At 39.3% G+C, this 26232-nt stretch overlaps 1 protein-coding gene across 1 annotated transcript in view; it reads left to right on the top strand.

Moving 5' to 3' along the window:
- Positions 1 to 26232, top strand: part of MAP3K5 (mitogen-activated protein kinase kinase kinase 5) — a 227169-nt gene that overhangs the window by 95953 nt on the left and 104984 nt on the right. The window lies entirely within an intron of this gene.

Here is a 26232-nt window from a genome sequence, read left to right as displayed (position 1 = left end):
CCCAGTATGAGTGCAAGCATAGACCAATTGGGAGATTGGGATTGACAGATATACAGTACCATCTGTAAAATAGATAACTCTGGAGGAGGACATGGTAACTCACTCCAGTATTCTTGCCTGGAGAATCCCCGTGGACAGAGGAGCCTGGTGTGCTGCAGTTCACGCGGTCACAAAGAGTTGGACACGACTGAGTGACTGATCACACAGGACAGTGGGAACCTGCTGTGTAGCACAAGGAACTCAGCTTGGTGCTCTATGGTGACCGAGATGGGTGGAACGGGGGTGGAGAATGGAAAGAGTTCCAAGAAGGAGGGGATATGTGTATACGTATAGCTGATTCACTTTGTTGTACAGCAGAAACTAACAACAACATTTTGCAGTAATTATACTCCAATAAACTGAAACAGTTAATAAAAATAAAACACTAAAACTGAAGACAGAGCCTGAAAGAAACAAACTAAAAACAGAGCCTGATATATATCATTTTGTATGCGTATGACTGGCTTCCCTGGCAGCTCAGCTGCATATGACTAGATTTATGGTATGATATGCTTCATGAGGGCAGGAGACCAGATTTCATCCCTGGGCTCGGAAGATCCCCTGGAGAAGGGAATGTCTACCCACACCAGAATTTTTGCCTGGAGAATTCCATAAACAGGGGAGGCTGGCAGGCTAGAGTCCATGGGGTTGCAAGAACTGGACGCAACTGAGCAACTTAGGGCTATGCTTCATGAGCCAGAGTGGAAAGAATGGACTCTTTAGGAATGATACTGGAAAAATTTGTTTACCTGCCTGTAAAAATAAAAATGAATCCCTAGTTTAACCCACACACACAAAAATAAAATCCAAGTAAATTAAAGATCAAAACATTTTATTTGGAAAAAATTTTATAATATACAAAATGGATTTATGACTTGGAAAAGGAAAAATTATCTTAAAAGAAGGCTTAAAAATACCATAAACCATAAGATATTGGGGAAACTAGAGCCCATTAAAATTTGCATCTGCTCATCAACTCTTTGGGAAAGAGTAGCTCCTATGGCACTGACTTTCCTGCCAATAACAGTTATAAACATTGGGAAGACACTTCTAAAAAAGTTTGAAAGCACCAAAGAGTGACTAAAGATAGAAACTGGAGAGCTTTTGATTCTTAGATGAGGAGTACTGCATTAGATAAGATTCACATGTATATGCTTTTTCCTTTGGGGAGCTCTCAAATCTGCAAGCTTAGGGAAGATACAACTCAAGAAGAAAACCGTAGTCTTACTCGGGGAAGGAGTTAGTTTGAGGCTTCCAGTTCAGTTCAGTTGTTCAGTCATGTCTGACTCTTTGTGACCCCAAGGACTGCAGCACGCCCGGCCTCCCTATACATCACCAACTCCCAAAGTTTACTCAAACTCATGTCCATTGAGTCGGTGATGCCATCCAACCATCTCATCCTCTGTCCATCCCATTCTACTCCTGCCCTCAATCTTTCCCAGCATCAGAGTCTTTTCAAATGAGTCCGTTCTTCATATCAGGTGGCCAAAGTATTGGAGTTTCAGCTTCAGCATCAGTCCTTCCAATGAATATTCAGGACCGGTTTCCTTTAGGATGGACTGGTTGGATCTCCTTGCTGTCCAAGGGACTCTCAAGAGTCTTCTCCAACACCACAGTTCAAAAGCATCAATTCTTCGGCTCTCAGCTTTCTTTACAGTCCAACTCTCACATCCATACATGACTATTGGAAAAACCATAGCTTTGACTAGTGCCTGGAAATTAAATGTTAGATCCCTTAGATGAAGGAGCCACAGCGGGAGCCCAAAATATGCATATAAGCCACCTTTCCATTCTTGGCTGATCCCTGACATCTGCACACGTGTGGTAAAACTCAAAGGAGTCCAGCAGAAAATAGGAGCTAGAAGGCTAGAGCTGAACCAAGATTTCAGCAGCCGTGCAATGGAGGAGAGACAGAGTTTGGGGTTTGAACCTCGCCAAGTTAGAGGGGCTTGATAAACACTTTGAGCTTCCAAGACTTCAGACTAAAAAAAAAAACACATCCAAGGACTAAGGAAGGATACTAAAATGAAGAGGAAAACCAATTAAGCACCACCTTAATAAAAACCAAAACCAAGACTCCACATAAACAAGGTGAACTAACAATAATTTAGGTGCCTGTTGGAACAAAACTCAATACTCTTAAGAGGAAGATAACAGAATCCGAACTCTATGATGTCTCATCCAAAATGCCTACTGCACCATCAGAAACTACTAGATTTGTGAAGAGAGCAAAGTGTGATCCATAATGAAAACATCAGTCAACAGGAATATACTGCAGATAAACACATGGCAGAAGGATACATAGAGTATGATTTTGTTTATAGAAACTTTGAAACCAGTCATACACATCTAGTAAAAATATAGAGGCATGAATGTACATCATAAATCCCCAATTCAGTGTAATAGTTACCAGTAGGGAAGGAATAAAAAGGGATCATGGAATGTTTCACATGCAGCTGCAAGAATATTTAAAACATTTTATTTCTTAAGCTGAGTGGTGGGTATGTGGGTAGAAAGTGTTGCTTATATTATTCTGCTGTACGTTTTAGTCTCTAAAATGTTCCCCAAATAGTTTCTGATTCTAAAAAACAAAATTAAAGGAGGTTGACTTACAGAAAGAGACAAATACCATATGATATCACTTATATGTGGAATCTAAAGTATGACACAAATCAACCTATTTCACAAAACAGAAACAGACTCACCGACGCGGAGAGCTGACTTGCGGCTGCCAAGGGGGAGGAACTGGGGAAGGGATGGATTTGGAGTGCGGGATGAGCAGATGTAAGCTGTTTTATGTGGGATGGATAAACAACAAGGTCCTACTATGTAGCGCAGAGAACTATATTCGATGTCCTATGATAAATCATAGTAGAAAAGAATATGTATACTTGTATAACTGAGTCACTTTGCTATACAGCAGAAATTAATACAACGTTGTAAATCAATTATACTTCAGTTTAGTTCAGACGTTCCTTAGTAATGGCCATAACATTATCCAAGTTGTGAAACAGAAATCTTAACATTTCAAAATCTTGTGTCATCCTACCAGTTTAGCAAGGGACTGAAATTGGGATAATGGATTATAACCAGGGAAGAAAATTTGGGGACAGTGACTTCCTAGATTTTCATGGACAGATTTGGTTTGGACTTTTAAATTTGAATTATAAATTTTTATTGCAATCAACAGTTTCACTGTTTTCCTTAACCATTTTTCTTCCTGCTGTTATAAAAGAGAAATGTAACTATACAACCTTTTTATTACCAGAAGATTTCTTTAAGAAGACAGAAGATTTCTTTCATCTTTAAGAAGATTCTTAATTGTAGGAGAATTAGAATCTGATTAGAAGCATTGTGCTGGTATAAATGCTTTGATTTAATGGTGATAATGAAATGCATAGATAATCTTTGAAAGTCTTGATTTTCATGGTCAGTGAATTAAAATGTAAAACATCTCTTATGAAGTTCGTGGGCCTCATGCATGGGAATAGACGTGTTTCCCAGTTTGGAAAACCAAACAATTTAGACTACTGAGAGCTTTCAAGGTCACATAAAGTTCAGTCAAAAGGAACAGTTTTTTTTCTGGTTGTGTTTTGTTCTGTCTTTCTATACTTCCCAATTCTGCCTCTTTTTCTATGATTCCTATTTAACTGAGGAACATTAGCTAGCTCTCAAGAGAGCTTTGTCTTTTAAGTCTTAAGGTCAAATTTAAGATGTCGGGTTTTGTAGGATTTCATTTTAAGCTGTTTGTTAATTTTCTAGCAAGAACAGGAAAGGCTGTTAGAACTCAAGCCTCAGGAGTTGATCTGGGTGTATCGCTCACTGATGTATTGATAATATAAGAATGTCACTTTGACTGTAGATTACGGGTCTATAACCTGCCATTATTGTCATTATATCTGTTTGTCCTAAGGGTCATTACAAGGATTTCCCCCCTATTTTAAAAGTGTTTCTTCATGCCTTCACGCTTGTAAAGCCACTTCAGTATTTCTTACTGTTTCCATCCAGCCAACTCCCACTCATCTGCGATGGTGTGTTGGCATCATCTGTAATCTCTTGGTATGTCACAGCTTTAGTAAAAGCGCGTTGTCAAGGTGCTGACTCAAGAGTTTCGTTACTGAGGTTATTAGGCTGCTGTCCAGACTTACTCCGGGTTTTGTGTTTCCTGAGTCTTGGGTTCCAGAGAGTTTTTCAGCTGACTTATATATTTATTAATTTATTTATTACCTTTTTTGAGCCAAAATTCTCTGAGCTCTTACTTGTCAAGTGCCTGGGTGGGATAGCAGTGAGTTGCAGGCAGTTTGTCCCTAAAGCTTCTTTCCCTGCCTGTAGCCTGAATCATCTTCTGCTAGCTTGAAGGGACAGTCATTTACTAAGCAGGAAAAGTTTAAGAATAAGAATTTCAACTCAGTGGAAAAATAGCCCCAAGCAGTTGTGTTTACAATGGCACATAAAAGTCTCAAAGTTCCCCTTTTTAACATCTTTAATGAGTTGACTGTTTCCAACTTATAGCACCAGGAGAAAGTCAGACACTACTCTTGAGCATTCCTTGTAACATTTGGTATGAGCACCATCCCAGGGCACTTTTTTGCTTTTAGGGAGACTGTGTAATGCAGGTCTGTTTTCTGAGAGGTTTACTTGGGACTGAGAAGATGAAAATACAAAACAAGAAAGAAGTTTATGGTTTAGATTTTTAAAATTTGCAGAATTGTAGTATGTTGTAGAACAAACTTTACATACTGAATCTTATCTGGGACCATAGGGTGAGGGGTTTGAAAGAACACATCCTCCTGATTTAAGTATAAAATTCATTGTCACTTCCTTAGTTGTTTTTGTTCACTGAAGCTCTTATAGATAGCTGTCAGTTCAGTTCAGTAGCTGAGTCATGTCCAGCTCTTTGCGACCCCATGAATCGCAGCACGCCAGGCCTCCCTGTCCATCACCAACTCCCGGAATTCACTCATACTCACATCCATCGAGTCCGTGATGCCATCCAGCCATCTCATCCTCGGTCGTCCCCTTCTTCTCCTGCCCCCAATCCCTCCCAGCATCAGAGTCTTTTCCAATGAGTCAACTTTTCGCATGAGGTGGCCAAAGTACTGGAGTTTCAGCTTTAACATCATTCCTTCCAAAGAACCCCCAGGACTGATCTCCTTCAGAATGGACTGGTTGGATCTCCCTGCAGTCCAAGGGACTCTCAAGAGTCTTCTCCAACACCACAGTTCGAAACCATCAATTCTTTGGCACTCAGCTTTCTTCATAGTCCAACTTGCACATCCATACATGACCACAGGAAAAACCATAGCCTTGACTAGACAGATCTTTGTTGGCTAAGTAATGTCTCTGCTTTTGAATATGCTGTCTAGGTTGGTCATAACTTTCCTTCCAAGGAGTAAGCTTCTTTTAATTTCATGGCTGTAATCACCATCTGCACTGATTTTGGAGCCTCAAAAAAATAAAGTCTGACACTGTTTCCACTATTTCCCCATCTATTTCCCATGAAGTGATGGGACCAGATGCCAAGATCTTCATTTTCTGAATGTTGAGCTTTAAGCCAACATTTTCACTCTCCTCTTTCACTTTCATCAAGAGGCTTTTTATTTCCTCTTCACTTTCTGCCATAATGGTGGTCTCATCTGTATGTCTGAGGTTATTGATATTTCTCCCAGCAATCTTGATTCCAGCTTGTGTTTCTTCCAGCCCAGCGTTTCTCAGGATGTACTCTGCATATAAGTTAAATAAGCAGGGTAACAGTATACAGCCTTGACGTACTTCTTTTCCTATTTGGAACCAGTCTGTTGTTCCATGTCCATTTCTAACTGTTGCTTCCTGACCTGAATACAGGTTTCTCAAGAGGCAAGTCAGGTGGTCTGTTATTCCCATCTCTTTCAGAATTTTCCACAGTTTATTGTGATCCACACAGTCAAAGGCTTTGGCATAGTCAATAAAGCAGAAATAGATGTTTTTCTGGAACTCTCCTGTGTTTTCGATGATCCAGCGGATGTTGGCAACTTGATCTCTGGCTCCTCTGCCTTTTCTAAAACCAACTTGAACACCTGGAAGTTCACAGTTCACATATTGCTGAAGCCTGGCTTGGAGAATTTTGAGTATTACTTTACTAGTGTGTGAGATGAGTACAATTGTGTGGTAGTTTGAGCATTCTTTGGCATTGCCTTTCTTTGGGATTGGAATGAAAACTGACCTTTTCCAGTCCTGTGGCCACTGCTGAGTTTTCCAAATTTGCTGGCATATTGAGTGCAGCACTTTCACAGCATCATCTTTCAGGATTTCAAATAGCTCAACTGGAATTCCGTCACCTCCACTAGCTTTGTTCATAGTGATGCTTTAATGCTATTCTTATCTATATGTAAGTTTCTATAATCCAAGTCAAGTTATGAAAAATGCATTTTTTGAGTTTGACTTTCAGTTATTAAAAGCCTTTCATCATAGCTGGTCCATATAAACTTAAATATAAGTTAAAGCAAGCAGCAATGATGCCTGTCATAAGTGCTCTTTGGGAAATGTTAGGGGCTGCTATGGGATAAAGAGAAAGGTGAGAGAGCAAAGCTGGGAGGAGAGCCAGCTTTCAAAGGAAATATTGTGACTCAAGAGCCTAGACTTACATCTTAAAAAGAAAAAAAAATAACCACAAAAAACAAACCCCACAGAGTTTCTGAAGTGACAGACTGAACTGAAATGACCCAAGGCAATACTATGGACCATGACTTGAAGGGCCATGGGAAGTTCACTGCCAAATTTATCTCTACAACTTCTTTTTAAACCTAATCTAAAAAAGAAATTACCACAAAGTAGTTACGCTGAAATTCATATGCAGCATGGCTTACTGAGAACATTTTGCTATATATATATACTATTTGTTCATTGGGTAGAAATAATAATCCCTTAAATTTTAGAGTTCACACAAGGTTTTTGTATATGTTACTAACAATTGGTGGCTTATAAGCACCTTGTAAGGTGGGCAAAGCTGATATTTTCCTTCCCGTTTTACAATTAAGGCAAATGAAACTCAAAGAATTTAAGTGAATTATTGATGTTTTATGGTTAATAAAATTTCAAATCTAATTTTTTTCAGACCCAGTGTTGTTTTTACTATAGTCTAACCTCTCTTTCCTGGAATTTCCAGAACAGGCGTTTCTAGGAATATCTGTACTGTTTTTTTGAAGAGGCCTAGACTTGTGAGAGACCCACATGGAATGCATGTCGACTCAGTAGTTGGAGACAGTGTATCTTAGGCAAATGACTTAAAGTTTAAGAAATTAAGTTTTCTTATTTGAAAAATAAGAATAATATCTACCTGGATGAGTTAGAATGCTCTTAGCATCCGAAAAGTAGCTGAATAGCTTACTTCAATGGGCTTAAGCTGGAAGAAAATGTAACTTCTTAAAACATGAAGTTCAGAAACAGGGCTGGGTGGACACCACCCTTATGGCAGAAAGTGAAGAGGAGCTAAAAAGCCTCTTGATGAAAGTGAAAGAGGAGAGTGAAAATGTTGGCTTAAAGCTCAACATTCAGAAAACGAAGATCATGGCATCCGGTCCCATCACTTCATGGGAAATAGATGGGGAAACAGTGGAAACAGTGTCAGACTTTATTTTTTGAGGCTCCAAAATCACTGCAGATGGTGACTGCAGCCATGAAATTAAAAGATGCTTACTCCTTGGAAGAAAAGTTATGACCAACCTAGATAGTATAATCAAAAGCAGAGACATTACTTTGCCAACTAAGGTCTGTCTAGTCAAGGCTATGGTTTTTCCTGTGGTCATGTATGGATGTGAGAGTTGGACTGTGAAGAAAGCTGAGTGCTGAAGAATTGATGCTTTTGAACTGTGGTGTTGGAGAAGACTCTTGAGGGTCTCTTGGACTGCAAGGAGATACAGCCAGTCTATTCTGAAGGAGATCAACCCTGGGATTTCTTTGGAAGGAATGATGCTAAAGCTGAAGCTCCAGGACTTTGGCCACCTCATGTGAAGAGTTGACTCATTGGAAAAGACTTTGATGCTGGGAGGGATTGGGGGCAGGAGGAGAAGGGGACGACTGAGGATGAGATGGCTGGATGGCATCACGGACTCGATGGACATGAGTCTGAGTGAACTCCGGGAGTTGGTGATGGACAGGGAGGCCTGGTGTGCTGCGATTCATGGGGTCGCAAAGAGTCGGACACGACTGAGCGACTGAACTGAACTGAACTGGTAGTTGAGTCAGCACCTTAAAAGTCAGCCGAATCTGTTTCCTTGTTATTGTTGTGTGTGACTGCCCTCAGTATGGCTTTCTTAGAGTTAGTTACAAGGTGCCTTTGGCCATTTTAGACATCAGTCTATCTTAGCTATGCCGAGGTCTAAGATGAGAGAAAAAGAGGCCATCTCTTTCTGTATCTTTCTCTTAGGACTAAGAAAACACTCATAAAAACCTATCTCACACATTCCTTACCTTTCTTTATGCTTCCAGTATTTCATCATCAGCCCAATATTACACAAATCACTAGCAAGGAAGATGGTTTGATTACAGATGGTTTCGACTCATCACTTTAGGAAGAATAGATGCTCTGTTTGAGGGATTAAATGAAGCAATATATGTTCAAGCCTTGGAATTTAGTAAACATTTAGAGTTATATCCTTAGTATATAATATGTGAAAATATTTTATATTTCTGCATATAATGTTATACTTACGTTCAAAGCAGATATTGACTAGATAAGTGGATACTGATTAGATTCCTTGTCCCTAAAATATTCCTGAGTTTTCTTTCTCTTCTTTCTGAATCTAGCTGACCATTTTAGCTAATAAGGGAAAAGAGAGTGTGTGTGTTTTTTACATAGGACTTGATAGAATTTCATATACCATAGTTATCGTGGAGTCACCTGGGATAGGCAGTGATTGCTTGAAATCATGCCGGGTTTTAGAATGATGGTATTCTCATTCTTAAGGGGAGATAGAAGTCATTTTTAGAACTTTGAAAGAAAATTGGCTGCTCTTCTATATTAACATAATCAGGTCTCCCCTGTTGTAATGCCAAAAAAATCCATAGCAAACTATTCAGTCTAATCCCTGGGACTATAGCCTTGTCTAACTCAATGAAACTAAGCCATGCCGTGTGGGGCCACCCAAGACGGCCGGGTCATGGTGGAGAGGTCTGACAGAATGTGGTCCACTGGAGAAGGGAATGGCAAACCACTTCAGTATTCTTGCCTTGAGAACCACATGAACAGTATGAAAAGGTGAAATGATAGGATACTGAAAAAAGAACTCCCCAGGTCGGTAGATGCCCAATATGCTACTGGAGATCAGTGGAGAAATAACTCCAGAAAGAAGGAAGGGATGGAGCCAAAGCAAAACCAATACCCAGTTGTGGATATGACTGGTGATAGAAGCAAGGTCCGATGCTGTAAAGAGCAATATTGCATAGGAACCTGGAAAATCAGGTCCATGAATCAAGGCAAATTGGAAGTGGTCAAACAGGAGATGGCAAGAGTGAACGTTGACATTCTAGGAATCAGCAAACTAAAATGGACTGGAATGGGTGAATTTAACTCAGATGACCATTATATCTACTACTGTGAGCAAGAATCCCTTAGAAGAAATGGAGTAGCCAGCATGGTCAACAAAAGAGTCCGAAATGCAGTACTTGGATGCAATCTCAAAAACGACAGAATGATCTCTGTTCGTTTCCAAGGCAAACCATTCAATATCACAGTAATCCAAGTCTATGCCCCAACCAGTAATGCTGAAGAAGCTGAAGTTGAATGGTTGTGTGAAGACCTACAAGACCTTTTAGAACTAACACCCAATAAAGATGTCCTTTTCATTATAGGGGACTGGAATGCAAAAGTAGGGATCAAGAAACACCTGGAGTAACAGGCAAATTTGGCCTTGGAATACAGAATGAAGCAGAGCAAAGGCCAATAGAGTTTTGCCAAGAGAATGCACTGGTCATAGCAGACACCCTGTTCCAGCAACACAAGAGAAGACTCTACACATGGACATCACCAGATGGTCAACACCGAAATCAGATTGATTATATTCTTTGCAGCCAAAGATGGAGAAGCTCTCTACAGTCAGCATAAACAAGACCAGGAGCTGACTGTGGCTCAGATCATGAACTCCTTAATGCCAAATTCAGACTGAAATTGAAGAAAGTAGGGAAAACCACTAGACCATTCAGGTATGACCTAAACCAAATCCCTTATGATTATACAGTGGAAGTGAGAAATAGATTTAAGGGACTAGATCTGATAGATAGAGTGCCTGATGAACTATGGACAGAGGCTCGTGACACTGTACAGGAGACAGGGATCAAGACCATCCCCAAGAAAAAGAAATGCAAAAAACAAAATGGCTGTCTGGGGAGGCCTTACAAATGGCTGAGAAAAGAAGAGAAGTGAAAAGCAAAGGAGAAAAGAAAAGATATAAGCATCTGAATGCAGAGTTCCAAAGCAAGGAGAGACAAGAAAGCCTTCCTCAGCAATCAATGCAAAGAAACAGAGGAAAACAAGAGAATGGGAAAGACTAGAGATCTCTTTAAGAAAATTAGAGATACCAAGGGAACATTTCCTGTAAAGATGGGCTCAATAAAGGACAGAAATGGTCTGGACCTAACAGAAGCAGAAGATATGAAGAAGAGGTGGCAAGAATACACAGAAGAATTGTACAGAAAAGATCTTCATGACCAAGATAATCACGATGGTGTGATCACTCACCTAGAGCCAGACATCCTGGAATGTGAAGTCAAGTGAGCCTTAGAAAGCATCACTATGAACAAAGCTAGTAGAGGTGACGGAATTCCAGTTGAGCTATTTGAAATCCTGAAAGATGATGCTGTGAAAGTGCTGCACTCAATATGCCAGCAAATTTGGAAAACTCAGCAGTGGCCACAGGACTGGAAAAGGTCAGTTTTCATTCCAATCCAAAGAAAGGCAATGCCAAAGAATGCTCAAACTACTGCACAGTTGCGCTTATCTCACACACTAGTAAAGTCATGCTCAAAATTCTCCAAGCCAGGCTTCAGCAATATGTGAACTGTGAACTTCCAGAAGTTCAAGTTGGTTTTAGAAAAGGCAGAGGAGCCAGAGATCAAGTTGCCAACATCCGCTGGATCATCGAAAACACAGGAGAGTTCCAGAAAAACATCTATTTCTGCTTTATTGACTATGCCAAAGCCTTTGACTGTGTGGATCACAATAAACTGTGGAAAATTCTGAAAGAGATGGGAATACCAGACCACCTGACCTTCCTCTTGAGAAACCTGTATTCAGGTCAGGAAGCAACAGTTAGAACTGGACATGGAACAACAGACTGATTCCAAATAGGAAAAGAAGTACGTCAAGGCTGTATACTATCACCCTGCTTATTTAACTTCTATGCAGAGTACATCATGAGAAATGCCGGGCTGGAGGAAGCACAAGCTGGAATCAAGATTTCTGGGAGAAATATTAATAACCTCGGATATGCAGATGACACCACCCTTATGGCAGAAAGTGAAGAGGAACTAAAAAGCCTATTTATGAAGGTGAAAGAGGAAAGTGAAAATGTTGGCTTAAAGCTCAACATTCAGAAAATGAAGATCTTGGCATCTGGTCCCATCACTTCATGGGAAATAGATGGGGAAACAGTGGAAACAGTGTCAGACTTTATTTTTTGAGGCTCCAAAATCAGTGCAGATGGTGATTACAGCCATGAAATTAAAAGAAGCTTACTCCTTGGAAGGAAAGTTATGACCAACCTAGATAGCATATTCAAAAGCAGAGGCATTACTTTGCCAACAAAGATCTGTCTAGTCAAGGCTATGGTTTTTACAGTGGTCATGTATGGATGTGAGAGTTGGACTGTGAAGAAAGCTGAGCGCCAAAGAATTGATGGTTTTGAACTGTGGTGTTGGAGAAGACTCTTGAGAGTCCCTTGGACTGCAGGGAGATCCAACCAGTCCATTCTAAAGGAGATCAGTCCTGGGTGTTCTTTGGAAGGACTGATGCTAAAAATGAAACTCCAGTACTTTGGCCACCTCATGCGAAGAGTTGACTCATTGGAAAAGACTCTGATGCTGGGAGGGATTGGGGGCAGTAGGAGAAGGGGACGACTGAGGATGAGATGGCTGGATGGCATCACCGACTCAGTGCACATGAGTTTGTATGAACTCCGGGAGTTGGTGATGGACAGGGAGGCCTGGCGTGCTGTGATTCATGGGGTCGCAGAGTCGGACACGGCTGAGCAACTGAATTGAAGTGAACTGAGTAAGCTAAAAGCATTAAATCTGTTTTTAACATTTATGTGTTCATTTTTCCATAGTAGCTTGGGAAAGAACAGACAGATTTGCCTTATCAACTGATTTTGTTTTACGTCAGTGACAGTGCTATTCAAACAGTGATCATGCCTAACAACTGTTTAGTTTGTACATTATTAATTGGGTTGGCTTTACTTAGGAAGAGTTATGTAACAAACCAAGTGACATACAAATAAAGACCAATGTCTGTTTTCCATTTGCCATATTTTCCCTTTTTTCTTTATCTTAGCTTTGAGATATCTTTCTTCATGTTATCTCTATTTCTACTACCCTCTTAACCCCCAGAGTTTGATCTCACCATTATTCCATTGACATCATTTCCGTTTAGTCCTTGGTTGTATCTATTAATCGAATTTCCCAAATTTGGATGATTTTTATCCTGAGAACACAAAACCTGAAGAGTTCTTATTAACTCAGCATGATACCCAGCTTATTGATGTCCAGGGGCAGAGCACTCTTAAAGAACCATCAATTCCAAGATGACCTGGAGACTTGGGGAGAACACACCATGTACCCATGATTGCTTTGTAAACAAGCAACCTGGTACATTGGTCTCATGCCTTGACCTTGATTTAACATGCCATTCAACAGATGACAGATTGTGGCATGACCAAGTTGAAGTCCAAGAATGATAATGTTTAACAAGTCACTGGGAGATTTCCTAATTGTGTCTTACAGGTAATAAACACATAAGGCGAGAAACTAAGGCTTGCTCTCTGTAACCGAGTTGTCAGAGAGATGAGTGAGAAAGAGAACTGGATGTTTGCCAGGCATTATGATGAAAAGGAAAGGAGCCTTTGGAAGAACAGTAGTGATTTTGCTTGGTGAACCAAAGCAGTTTGTTTCCAAATCTGGCTGACTATCAGAACTACTTGGGGAATTTTTCAACAGTGCAGAGTTCTCTGTCTCTGGAAATTTCGCTTGCTGGATCCATTTTATTGAATAGCTAACCCATAATTGATATCGACTTTTCTTTTTTAATTAAATATTTAGACTTTCCTCAGATTTTGCTGCCAGTTCCTTCTTCCTAAATGTTTATTGTTCTTCATATCCTTAAAGATTAAGTTTAAACCCTTGCCCTTACCTCCTCTTCAGAACTTTCCCAAATCTATCTCCTCCTATTTTCCCAGAGTTCTTCGAGTATGGGTTTTGCATTTTAATTTAAGAGAATTGGCAGTTATTGGAAGGATACCTTTAGATTGGTCATAAACATTTGAAAACTGTTCACTCTCAGGAGCAATCAGATAAGTGCCCATTAAAATCCTGAGCTGTGCTCTCTTGTTATTATCAGTTAGAAAAAATGAAAGTAGATGAGAATATTTTGGCATGAGTACAATGTAAAACTCTCTTTCTTATGCTGCTCTTGGGAATGTGAATTGGTAAGACCTTTCTGGAAAGCAGTTTGGCATGATGTATCAAGAACCTTGAAAGAATTCATGTTCCTTAGTCCAGTTACATCCTTTGTAAACTATCCAAAAGAAATAGCAGATATGGAAATAAAGATATGTTTACAATGCTCACTACACTAAATTTTATGGTATTGAAAAACTGGAAAAACAGTAGGGAAACTGTTAAATGGAAGGATATCCTCAAGTGATGGAATATCATTCATTCAAAGTTGTGTGTTTGGAGAGTTGATGGTAGCAATACACATAAATAAAGCTTACCATTTTAACCATTTTTGAAGGTATGATTCGGTGGTATTAAGTACATTCACAATGCTGTGCTTCCATCACCACTCCCCGCCTCACAACCTCCTCACTTTCAAAACTCAAACTCTATACCCATTAAACAATTTTGGATTCCCCCGGCTCCTGGCAACCACTATTCCACTTTCTGTCTCTATGAATTTGATTACTCCAAGTATCTCATGTAAGTGGAATTATACAGTATATATCTTTTTTTGTGAATGGCTTATTTCACTTAGCATGACGTTCTTAAGGCTCATCCATGTTGTAGCAGTGGGGCATCCCTCATAGCTCAGTTGGTAAAGAATCTCCCTGCAATGCAGGAGACCCCAGTTAGATTCCTGGGCTGGGAAGATCCACTGGAGAAGGGATAGGCTACCCACTCCAGTATTCTTGGGCTTTCCTTGTGGCTCAGCTGTAAAGAATCTGCCCCCAATGTGGAAGACCTGGGTTTGATCCCTGGGTTGGGAAGATCCCCTGGAGAAGGGAGAGGCTACCCACTCCAGTATTCTGGCCTAGAGAATTCCATGGACTATACAGTCCATGGGGTTGCAGAGTTGGACACAGCTGAGCAACTTTCACTTTCATGTTGTAGCTTGTGTCTGAATCTCCATTCTAAAGGCTGAATAATATTCCATTTTATGTACATTGTCTTTACCCATTCACCTGTCAATGGACATTTGTGTGTGTTTCCACCTTTTAGCTATTATGAATAAATATTCCTATGAGTACGGGTGTACAAATATCTGTTTGAATCCTCTGTGTTCAATTCTTTTGATTATAAGCCCAAAAGACGATTGTGGTTTTAAATAAATATTTAATAGTAACATGCATCATGATATCATATGAAAATTTAAAAAACAGTTTTAAAATTTATTTATTTTAAAATTTAAAGTAGCATGATTCTTGTTTTTGGAAAAATATGTACATAGTAAAAGGACTGAAAGAAGATAGCTAGAATTTTGACTTTTTAAATTTTTCATCCTGACTTTTCTATTACAATAAAATTATATACAAATAAGCTGTGTGAATTGGAGAGGGTTTCCCCATCTCCAGATCAAATTAACAGAGTGATTCAGCACTAATTTTTCTCTCATGCTGTCTTGCTTTACTTCTGAGTTATTTTGTGAGTGATAATTTCAGAACTATCCCTAGAGATGTAAAGCACCATGAAATTCTAATTTAATTACTTGTATGTCTTACAGAAAGAATCACAACTGTTATATCACAAAGCAGGAAAATAACAGCTAAATAGAACTTGAGCTTAGTTTCTTCTTTGGTGGAAAATAGATGCTCTTTAGCTAGAAACAATTGATTCAGGAATATTTCTTGTATTCTTTACTTGGTTGCGCATCTCAGTACAAATGCAAAAGTGAGCTAAGTTCTTATTCTAAAGACTCATCACTCTGTTAACAAGTACTTAGCTTTTTAAGAGCTAGTTGCAATCAGGTGACAAACACAATGCTGATATAAGGTAGTCCTTGAATAAAAATCTGTTGCTCTGAAAGCTTGGACAATAACTTTGCGTCTCTTCAATGTAATAATGAATTAAAGATTACAAATTATTTATCCTCTTTCAACACATATTTAGTACTAAGTAGAAAAAAATCAACAACAGTGTAAATAACTTAAGTTACTCAAATATGCTCCCTAGAATTTTCTTGAGATGTCTGTTGCCATCCTTAAGATTTGTGTCCTTCATGAAGTCTTAATTTACCTTCATGCTAAGTTGCTTCAGTTGTATCTAACTCTTTGCTGCCCCATGGACTATCGCCCACCAGGCTCCTCTGTCCATGGGATTCTTCAGGCCAGAATACTCAAGTAGGTTGCCATGTCCTTCTCCAGGGGATATTGCCAACCCAGGATTGAACCTGTGTCTCCTGCAGCTCTGCACTGCAGGCAGATTCTTTACCACTGAGCCACTGGGGAAGGCCTCTTATCATTTTATTGCTATATTTTTATAGTTTTATATTATTAATCATTGTTTATATATTTCTTTGTGTAAGGTCTCACCTACTGTTCATGTTCATTTATCCTCTTGCTAGTTAAACTGTAAAGTTTTCAATGACCTAAAACATCTTTGGTGCATTTTTAGAAATAATTTTATTGATCTATTTATTTTTGGCAGTGCTGGGCCTTCGTGGGTGCAGGCTTTTCTCTAGTTGGTGGCGAGCAGGGGCTACCCTCTAGTTGTGGTGTGCGGGCTTCTCACTGCAGTGGTCTCTTTTGTTGTGGAGCCTGGGCTCTAATGCATCTGGGCTTCAGTGGTTGCAAGAGGAGGGCTCAATAGTTGCAGCTCCAGAACTCTAGAGCTCAGGCTCACTAGTTGTGGCTCAGGGCCTTAGTTGCTCCGCAGCATGTGGGATCTTTCCAGACCAGAGGTCGAACCCTCGTCTTCTCCATTGGCAGGCAGATTCTTTACCACTGAGCTACCAGGGAAGCCCTCTTTGATTCATCTTTATGGGCATATCCAGTGGTAATGTCATGCCAGTCTTTTAAAAATTTAGTCTCTAATCTAATAAGATTGATCAAGTACATTTTGTGACAAACACCGTTCTTTCCAAGAGTATATCAATACCTGTTTCTGTAGTGTATAGAATCCAAACTTTATTTTTAATGTAAAAGCAGTTCTCTCTATTTTTATTTCTCATTATGATTTTTCCTGTTTCACCCAGTTTCTTTTTACTGAAAAAACAAAAGCAGAAGTGATGAAAATGGACTAAAAGATTTTTTTGTAACACACACCAAAGAGTAGGCAAAGTTATATAGAGAAGAGGGCTCTGGTTTAGAATCTGGCAAAAGTGGGTAAAGTTCTTGTTCAACCACTTTTAAACTGAATGACTTAGTATTTCCATTCTGCAGAGTTCTGATTAGTAAACTTGAGAGAATCCTCCCTGCCTTAAGGAGCTGTATAAATTAGAAATATTATGCTTGAAGTGTCAAGTGCAATGCCTGTACCTAGTAGATGCCCAGTCATGACAGGCAGCTATTATTTTTGTGTCTTTTACTATGTGGTGGTAACCACAGCTTCCTGTGGTAGAGAATATCATCAGTGCTCTATTGTGTTGTTAGAAATATACTGTCCCTGTTCATAGGAATGTTATATGTTTCCACCCCATGATACCAGGTTCTGATTTGTATGTTGGCTGATGCTTTTTATCAGCAGAAGCTTTGAAAGCCATGTCATTTTTCCTTAGCCGTTTTCTAGAGAAAGCAGCTCCTTCAGGCTAGGTCTCAGAGGGAAAAAATTGTCAGGCAGAGCCAAGCCAGCTGATGCAGAAATTGGCAAGCCACTGGGGTTTGTTGATGCTTGGCACATACATTTACACTAAAATGACTGATACATCTTCTTTAGCTGCAATGGATTGTTTCATTATTTTAGCCTCCGTATGCATTCTTCTTTGGGCTTCCCTGGTACCTCACCTAGTAAAGAATCTGCCTGCAGTGCGGGAGACCCCAGTTTGATTCCTGGGTCAGGAAGATCCCTTGGAGAAGGGATAGGCTACCCACTCCAGTGATTCTCGGGCTTCCCTGGTGACTCAGACGGTCAAGAATCTGCCTGAAATGCAGGAGACCTGGGTTTGATCCCTGGGTTGGGAAGATCCCCTGGAGGAGGGCATGGCAACCCACTCCAGCATTCTTGCCTGGAGAATTCCATGGACAGAGGAGCCTGGTGGGCTAAAGTCCATAGGGTTGCAGAGTCAGACACAACTGAGCAACTAATCACAAGCACATGCATTTTTATTAAGTTTGAATTTAAAGAAACAGTGAAATGATAATACATATATGGAAAGTTAGCACCAAGGGACACAGATACACCACTGATAAGGATTATCATTCTCTTTAAAATAAGCTTCAGTAATAGCATGAAAAATGAATCACATGCTGCATTTTCAGAGGAGACTATCCTCTCCCTAATAATAAATTAAAGGAGTTTCTCATATAAATAGGCAACAATGCAAACTATACATATAATATCTTTAATATTTTTATTAAATAGTACATTCTAGTAACATTAAAATAGAATGTGATGAAGGTACTATGCAGTTCAGTAATGTGGTCTAAGGCGGTAGCTCTCTGGGCTTATGGTTTTATCAAGATTAGGATTTAGACTACTAAGGAAGTGAAGAGATTATTTTTTATATGACCTGCTGTATTTATCACTTGTCACAGCCTGGCTCTTGGTAAGAGGTGGATGCAGGTTTTCTTCATGCAGTAGGTATTTTGAAATCACCTGCAGTGAGTTGGGCTCCTGCTGAGTCAAGTGCTGAAGATTTAGTCCTCAACAAGACTGGCAAGGCCCCTGCTGTCAGACTGCGTACAATATGAGAGATAGATGGTAAAAACAATAATTTCAGATTGTTATCAATTCTGTAATAGTTATAGAACTATTGTTTCCTTTTTTTTTCCTTCTGTCATACTCATCTGTGAATTTCAGGAAATTTTTCCAGTTCTCCTAACTTGCCATATTTACTGGCTTAAGTTTGTTCCAGATATCCATTTACTTTCTTTTTAATGCTTATATACCCTTGTGTGCTAAGTCACTTTGGTCGTGTCCAACTCTTTGTGACCCTATGGACTCTAGCCCTCCAGGCTCCTCTGTCCATGGGATTCTTCAGGCAAGGATACTGGAATGGATTGCCATGCCCTCCTCCAGAGGATCTTTCAGACCTAGGGACTAAAACCATGTCTCTTAAGTCTCCTGAATTGACAAGGCAGGTTTTTTACCACTAGGACCACCTGGGAAACTTCCCTTGTGTCTCCGATGGTAAAGAATCTGCCTGCCTGCAGGAGACATGGGTTCAGTCCCTGGTTCAGGAAGATCTTCTGGAGAAGGGCATAGCAACCCACTCCAGTATTTTTGTCTGGAGAATTCCACGGATAGAGGAGCTTGGCAGGCTACAGTCCATGGGGTTGCAAAGAGTCGGACACGATTGAGCAACTAACACTTAATGCTTGTAGGACCTATACTAATGTCCCCCTTTTCATTTCTCTTTCTCTCTCTGATGAGCAGTCTATCTAGGAGTTTATCAATTTTATTAATCTTCCCCTTTTGACACTGTTCATTTTCTTTATTGCACATCTATTTTCTACTTCTTTGATTTCTTTATTATATCTTCCTTCTACTTTATTTTGGAATATGTGCTGTTTTATTTCTAGATGGAAGTTTAGAGCATTGATTTTTTTCACCCTTGCTGCTTTCCCAGCATAGGCATTTAAAGATAAAAATTGTTCTGCATCCCAGAAGTTTTGATATATTGAACTTTCAATATTGTTGAGCTCAAATACCTTCTAATTTTCAATGTGAATCTTTGAACCCTGGCTTATTCAGAAGTAGGTTGCCCAATTTACAGATGTATCTTTCTTGTTCTCTGGTTTAATTCTACTGTAATAAGAGGTGCCTCATAGCCCCAGAAACAGTCCACCATTGTTGGGTGTAGCGTTCCACGTAAGATAGTTCAATTGACTTGCCTAATCATAATATTCAAGTCTTCCATATCACTGATATTTTTTGTCTAGTTGTGCTTATGTCTTGCAATTCATTTTCTATTTATTTTATATCTTCTTCACTATTTCTTGTCTTTGTTTCTTTAGTCCTTCATTCCCCCATTTTTTCTATTTAGTGTTGCATTTTATACTCTATTAACACTTTAGTCATAGTAAAGAACCTGCCTGCCAATGAAGGAGATATAAGAGACACAAATTCAATCCCTGGGTTGAAAAAATCCCCTGGAGGAGGGCATGGCAACCCACTCCAGTATTCTTGCCGGAAGAATCCCTTGGACAGAGGATCCTGACAGTTTATAGTCCATAGGATCGCAAAGAGTCGGACATGACTGAAAGAGCTTAGCGCACGCGTGCACACACACATACAATACTCTTTATATTATGCTTTTAGGAGTTCCCTAGAGATGACCTTCCACATCCTTGACTCTTAAAGTCTACCTTAAATTTGTATTTACCCCTTCCTTGAAGAGGAGAGAAACTTCAACCATCCAGTCGCTCAGTCTTGTCTCTTTGAGACCCCATGGACTACAGCACAGCAGGCTTCCCTGTCCCTCACCAACTCCCAGAGCTTTCTCAAACTCATGTCCTTCCAGTTGGTGATGCTATCCAACCATCTCATCCTCTGTCGTCCCCTTTTCCTCCTGCCTTCAATCTTTCCCAGCATCAGGGCCTTTTCCAATGAATCAGTTCTTCACATCAGATGGCCAGATTATGGAGTTTCAGCTTCAGCATCAGTCTTTCCAATGAATATTCAGGACTGATTTCCTTTAGGATTGACTGGTTTGATTGACTGATTTCCTTTAGGATTAACTGGAGAGAAACTTAAAGCAGAATAAATATTCAGTAGTTTTAAAATGGCTAGTATCTTCCCCTGATAACTCAGTTGGTAAAGAATCCGCCTGCAATGCAGGAGACCTTGGTTTGATTCCTGGGTTGAGACGATCCACTGGAGACAGGATAGGTTATCCACTCCAGTATTCTTGGGCTTCCCTTGTGGCTCAGCTAGTAAAGAATCTGCCTGCAATGCAGGAGACCTGTGTTCGATCCCTGGGTTGGGAAGATCCCCTGGAAAAGGAAAAGGCTACCCACTCCAGGATTCTGGCCTGGAGAATTCCATGGGCTGTATAGTCCATGAGGTCGAAAATAGTCAGACACAACCAAGCAACTTTCATTCTCACTTCAGTATTCTTTCTGATGCTCTTTTTGCAGTTCAGTGCTTCCAGATGGACTCACTATCCTTTAGCCTGAATGCTTTTAATACTTTTTGCATGCAGATCAGTTGGCAACCAATTCTGCCAGTTTTTGCTTATTTGTACCTCTTCTTTTTTTTTTTTATCACTCTAAATATGTCATTGCGTTATCTTTTGGCTTCCATAGTTTGTATTACAAAGTCAGCTATCAATTTTATTCCATAGTTTGTGTTGCAAAGTCAGCTATCAGTTTTGTCAATTTAATTGCTATAAAATTGCAATAACATGCCTCCTTTGAAGGTAATATATCTTTATCTCTGGCTGATTGTAAGATTTTCCTCTTTGTCTTTGATTTTAGCATTTAGGCTATGCTTATTTTATCTTATCCAGCTTGAAGTTGAGCTTCTTGAATCTCTGTGTTAATGTTTTCAGCAGTCTTGGAGTATTTTTGGCTTTGTGTCTTTAGATACTTCTTGTGTTCTGTATTCTCTCTTCCCTCTTTCTAGGGCTACCACGATACATATGTTAGACCATTTACCTGTGTCTTACATGTCTCTTACAGTCAGTTGTGTCTTTTCTCCCTCCCTTTTTCTATGTATCAGTTTACAAACTTTTTATTGACATTACATTTTTTCTTCACCAAATCCATCTTCTCCTCGGTCTAGTCTGCTATTAAACCTACACAATGAATTTTTATTTTCAGGTTTTATATATTTCAGTTCTAGACTGCTTGATTCTCTTTATTTTTAGATTCCAGCTCTAGATTGAAACTGTCTTTTCCTTCATTTGTCCATTATTTCTGCAATTTTCTTCACCATATTTGTAATAACGATTTAAGGTCCTTGTCTACAAACTCCAACATATGAATTATCTGTGAGTCAGGTCCTCTTGTCTGTTTTGTTCTTTTGTTTATTGGTCATTTTTTCCTGATTCTGAAGTTCTCATAATTCTTTATTGTATGCCATACATTTTATATATAAGAATTACTGAGATTAAGAATGATTTTATTTTCTCTCATAGAAGGCTCTTACTTCCCTCTGTTAGCCAGACATGGTGAGGAAGCTGATTACCCCAAAAACTGCAGTTGAGTGGAGTTGGTCTCGGTTTCAGGTTTATTGACCTGTCTGTCTCTGTTTTTGTCCCTGCTTCTTGATATGACCACCCTCAGCTTTTGATTGAGAGCCAAGCAGTGTCCTATCTTCTTATCCCTGTATACTGTAAACTGCCCTTTGGAGTTTTGAGTTTGAGTCTTTATTCTCTTGCATTATATAGCTCCAAACTTTGGAGGAGATTGTCAGCTATTTGTTGTAGGCTCCTCCCTCTAGTATTTACTTCTCAGTTCAGTTCAGTTCAGTCACTCAGTCGTGTCCAACTCTTTGCAACCCCATGAATCGCAGCACACCAGACCTCCCAGTCCATCACCAACTCCCGGAATTTACCCAAACTCATGCCCATCGAGTTGGTGATGCCATCCAGCCATCTCATCCTCTGCTGTCCCCTTCTCCTCCTGCCCCCAATCCCTCCCAGCATCAGAGTCTTTTCCAATGAGTCAACTCTTTGCGTGAGGTGGCCAAAGTTGGAGTTTCAGCTTCAGCATCAGTCCTTCCAAAGAACACCCAGGACTGATCTCCTTTAGAATGGACTGGTTGGATCTTCTTGCAGTCCAAGGGACTCTCAAGAGTCTTCTGCAACACCATAGTTCAAAAGCATCAATTCTTCGGCGCTCAGCTTTCTTCACAGTCCGACTTTCACATCCATACATGACCACTAGAAAAACCACAGCCTTGACTAGACGGACCTTTGTTGGCAAAGTAATGTCTCTGCTTTTGAATATGCTATCTAGGTTGGTCATAACTTTCCTTCCAAGGAGTAAATGTCTTTTAATTTCATGGCTGCAGTCACCATCTGCAGTGATTTTGGAGCCCCCAAAAATAAAGTCTGACACTGTTTCCACTGTTTCCCCGTCTGTTCTCCATGAAGTGATGGGACCAGATGCCATGATCTTTACTTCTAAGCACCACCAAACTTCAGATTTCACTGCCATTCCAGCCATACCTCATCCCCAACTGCCCATACAGCCGGTGTTAAGCAAATGTCCTGTAGAGAAAATCAGCTACATGTTTGGGGTCCCTCAGGGTTTCATCTTGTCATGCCAGCTCATGCAACTGTCAGCAAATCCACTTGTTTCTCTTTTCCCTGGTAGAGTTTCAAATAGGTAGAGTTCCTCTGCCTATACCAAGCCTATGCTTAATCTTATGGTCAGAATCAGCAAATGCCCCTATAGACGAAAGTATTTTATCTTGGAAGGACACTTCCCTGTTTGGAGTTTTATTTCAATAATGCTGTTGTTGCTTCCATAGATCTCCAATGACTATAAAATTATGTTCTTGATGTGTATCCTTTACCCCACCTAGTTATTATAGCAGGAGGGATGGCTCCCTAGTAGACTATTATATCTTACTTGGAAGCTCAAGTTTCCTCTGACATTGAATATTCTTCTACAGTTTAACTGGTTACATAGCTTTCCAACAATTAGAATACATTTTGTTCGATGTTATATTTCCTAATATTTTTGGAAATTTAGGAAATAGTTTTTCATCTTGTAACAAATATTCTTATAACCAAATGTCTGGTTATATTTTGTTGTTGATTAGTCACTAAGTCATGTCCAACTCTCTGTGACCACATGCACTGTGGCATGCCCGGCTCCTTTGTCCTTCACTGTCTCCCAGAGTTTGCTCAGATTCGTGTCCATTGAGTCACTGATGCTATCTAACCATCTCATCCTCTGTCACCCCCTTTTCGTTTTGCCTTTGAGCTCTCCCAGCCTCAGGGTGTTTTCCAGTGAGTCTGCTGCTTGGCCACCTCACGCGAAGAGTTGACTCATTGGAAAAGACTCTGCTGCTGGGAGGGATTGGGGGCAGGAGGAGAAGGGGACAACCAAGGATGAGATGGCTGGATGGCATCACGGACTCGATGGACATGAGTCTGAGTGAACTCTGGGAGATGGTGATGGACAGGGAGGCCTGGTGTGCTGCGATTCATGGGGTTGCAAAGAGTTGGACACAACTGAGTGACTGAACTGAACTGAACTGCTGTTTGTATCAGGTGACCAAAGTTTTGGATCTTCAGCTTCAGCACTAGTCCTTCCAATGAATATTCAGGGTTGGTTTCCTTTAGGATTTGCTGGTTTGATCTCCTTGCAGTCCAAGGGACTCTCAAGAGTCTTCTCCAACGCCACGGTTCAAAAGCATCAGTTCTTCAGCACTCAGCCTTCTTTATGGTCCAGCTCTCACATCCGTACATGACTACTGGAAAAACCACAGCTTTGACTATATGGACAAAGTTGGCAAAGTGATGTCTTTGCTTTTCAGTACACTGTCTAGGTTTGTTATAGCTTTCCTTCCAGGGAGCAAGCATCTTTTAATTTCATGGCTGCAGGCACCATCCAACATGATTTTGGAGCCCAAGAAAATGAAATCTGTCACTGCTTCTACTTTTTCCCCTTTTATTTGCCATGAAGCAGTGGAACCAGATGTCATGATCTTTGTTTTTTTAATGCTGAGTTTCAAAACAGCTTTTTCAGTCTCCTCTTTCACCTTCATCAAGAAAGAGGCTGTTTAGTTCTTCTTTGCTTTCTGCCATTAGAGTGATATCATCTGCATATCTGAGATTGTTGATATTTCTTCTGTCAGTCTTGATTCCAGCATGTGATACATCCAGACTGGCATTTCTCATGATATACTCTGCATATAAGTTAAATAAGAAGGGTTACAATTTTTCCAATTTTGAACCAATCAGTTGTTCCATGTCTGGTTCTAACTGTTGCTTCTTGTCCTGCATACAGGTTTCTCAGGAGACAGATTAGGTGGTCTGGTATTCATATTTAATGCTTTTTTTTAGTGTAAATCCATAGATATGGAAATATTGTGTCAATAGGTTATGCATTGCTTTTTTTTTACATTTTACAATTTTTGATGGATATTGGCAAATTTCTGCCAAGAAATAGTATATTAATTTACTTTTCAATGTGTGAGAATTCCTACTTCCTTAAGACTTTCTCCTCAATATGCATCTTATTATGAAGTGTTCTGAGCCATAAAAAATATAACTTATTAATTTATTGGCATCTATATTTTGCTTAAAATATTTTAAATTGTATTGTTTATGGTAACAGTCAAACAGATCTAAGCCCATTTAATTTTTTCAGTTTGGTTAGTTTGGCACATAGGGAATACTTATCAGTATTTACTGATTGATTTAGGATTATCTTGCTTTTTACATCTTCCTTTGAATTTACCAAGAGAACTTTTCCATGATTTTTTCTTTCAGTAAAAATGAAAAATTTGTTTGTTGAAAGATATTTCATATATTGATATGAATTGGTAGAAAGTATAAATTACTGGTAGAAAGAAAGTTATTAACTCCTTTCTTCTCCTATATCTTTTTTATTTGGACTTTCTACTTGCCTCTGAGAAAACACAAAGACCTTTGGATTTTGTATGAGTCTAAAACTTATAAATCATGGCTTTCTTTGATGTGACCTGCTTTGGATATCAGCAATCTGGGTTACATGGTTTTTCCATTTTAGATTTGGTAAACTCCTGTACTTCTGGAGAGAAAAGAAATTCTTCTTAATCATCAGCAGTGACGCAGTTAGAAATATTTGTTTCTTATTCCACATGCAAAACTGTTCAAGCCAACTAGTTAAAGTTAATACTTGTTTGAATTTTGTTTCTTCTCAGAGATATTTTTCCTGATTAAAAAGTAAAGGGCACATGATTCTCAAAATTCAGAAAATATATACTTATCCTTTTCTTTTTAAGTTTACCTTACCATTTTAAAGTACAGAAAATTTCAAGTATGTATAATAGCCAAGAATGTACTCCAATGTACACCATTGGGCCCACTGCTATTTTTGCAATTCCCATGTTTCATTTCAGTTAATGATTTTAATAAAAATGCTTTTATCTTAGAATTCTAATGTTGTTCCCTAAGTATCTCTTTATTGTATCATTAAATGTTTATTCAGTAGGTATTTAGTCTTTATATTTTTCTCAACCTGGTTTTTAAAGTAGAGATTTCATTTTTCATGTTTGTCTCAGTTTTTATTAGTTACTAGGCCATTTATGTTAATTTTGTTCTTCATGCTCTTAAATGAAATAATATTGAGTATTATTGCCTGTTAAATGATGTATATGAGGGAACCCTTGAACAGAACCTACGAAGTGTTACCTTGAAAATATAGTGGACGCACAAGCACTGAAGCCTTTTCAAATGTTGAAGCATTTTTAAAGGTAGATAGATTCATGCACATCCAGAAAATGGTTCTTATTCTCTTTGAGCAAAAACTAGTATGCACAAGCACCATCACTCTTTTCCTAATTTCTTATTGCAATTGACATTCTTTATTGTATTTTTATATCACTCTTATGAAAGTGATTGTTTCAGTATATTATGTAGATAATATTCCTGATTGGTTTGTGTATTGTTTTTACTTTGTTCACTTATAA

Source organism: Budorcas taxicolor, chromosome 9 (genome assembly GCF_023091745.1).
Source record: "Budorcas taxicolor isolate Tak-1 chromosome 9, Takin1.1, whole genome shotgun sequence".
Taxonomy (NCBI): Eukaryota; Metazoa; Chordata; class Mammalia; order Artiodactyla; family Bovidae; genus Budorcas; species Budorcas taxicolor.
This window is presented reverse-complemented; position numbering and strand designations above follow the sequence as displayed.